Below are 1765 nucleotides of genomic sequence, written 5' to 3'. Positions count from 1 at the left end.
TGAAAATTACACTGAGCTCATGTGTGTGTGTGTGTGTGTGTGTGTGTGTAGGGCACATGCACTGAAAATTACACTGAGCTCATGTGTGTGTGTGTGTGTGTGTGTAGGGCACATGCACTGAAAATTACACTGAGCTCGTGTGTGTGCGCACACACATGTGCACCCATGCACGCATGACCAAAATCCTAGGAGTAGAATGGAGGAAAATGGATTGTACCTGGGGGAGGGGAGATTTCTTACTTTCCATCTCTCTGTCTCTCTCTGTCTTTCTTTCTGGTGAGCACAATCGTCCTATAGCAAAAACCTTTCAAAAAAAAAGAAAGAAAGAAAGAAAGAAAGAAAGAAAAAGACTTATAAGTGGATGTGTCTTGGTCAAGCAATGGAGAAAGATGTTCAAGGCTTGAAAATAATAAATGATTATCAAATGAGAAGATTGATAGACAGTCTGTATAATTGAAATTTTTGGTCTATTTTTTAAAAAATCAAAAGCAGTTTAAAAGAAACAAGATGAGAAAAATAACTGCAACAATATGACAAAGATAGATCCATTTGGGGCATTTTGGGGGCCAGCAGGTAGTGTGGTGGATAAGGGCTCTGGACTCCTGCGTGGCCAATCGTGGTTCAAGTTCCACACCTGGTGGCTTGCTTTCTCACTTTCCCTCTATCTTTCTCACTCTGTCATTCTCTGGTCAAATTTAAAAAATAAATAAATGAATGAATAGTGAATAAATAAATAATAAATAAAAATAATTCTAAACACAGGTGCATTTTTAATATAAAATTTATTATATTAATATAAATAAATTAGAAAAACACTAAAACTATAATAGACACCATAGGCTAAAAAGTGTGTGGAAAGTGTTCGACCCAACTGGTTTTTCAAAAAATTGAAATCATACTGGGGCCAGCAGTTGGCATAATGGCTATATCGCTGGACTCCCATGTCGTAGACCATGGTTCAAGTCCTGGACCCAGTGGCTTAAACTCACGCCAGGCACGTGTGCATGCATGCCCTAGATCCCGACAGGAGAATGGAGGAGAAGGTATTGCAGCATGGCCATCCCCCCAGGGGATGATCTCTCGCTTTCTGTCTCTCTGTCTCGCTCTGTCTTTCTGGCAAGTGCATGCACCCTATAGCAAAAACTTCTCAAAAATTAATTAATTAAAATCATATTCAGTGTGTATACAGAGATACCTTTTCATAACATTTGGTATTTATTTAGATGATTACATCTGCTAATTTTTTAAATAATTACATTCCATGTTGATAAAAAGAGACTGAAAACAGAAACACTCAAGCATCAGTGAAAATGCATATTGACCAAACTTTCTGGCAAAGAGTTGAGCATTATATATCAAGAGCTTTAAGAGCCAATCCTGGTCTGGTAGTGAAAGCAGCTGGACCCCACATGAGTGACCATGTGGTTACAGTCTTGGACCTGGCACCTTGAAAAATATGCTGACTGCACGTGGCACATACTCAAAGTTCCCAAAAGGAGGGAGGAATGGAGGAGTAGGGATTGGGGGATGATCATGTCCCATAGAGGGTATCTCACTTGTCTTCTCTCTCCATGTATCCTCTCTGACAAGCACACAGGCCCTGTGGTAGGATTTTATTATTATTATTATTATTATTATCATTATTATCATTATCATTTTATTTCATTTTATTCATCATCATTATTATTTTCTGAATTTGACCAGAAAGAGACAGAGACATAGAGAGAGAGAGGTGAGAAAGTAAGCTGCCAGGTCCAGGACTCAA

This window comes from Tupaia chinensis, unplaced genomic scaffold (genome assembly GCF_000334495.1).
Source record: "Tupaia chinensis unplaced genomic scaffold, TupChi_1.0 Scaffold149383_1, whole genome shotgun sequence".
NCBI classification, from domain to species: Eukaryota; Metazoa; Chordata; class Mammalia; order Scandentia; family Tupaiidae; genus Tupaia; species Tupaia belangeri.
The sequence above is the reverse complement of the archived record's forward strand: the minus strand, read 5'-3'. Positions refer to the sequence as shown.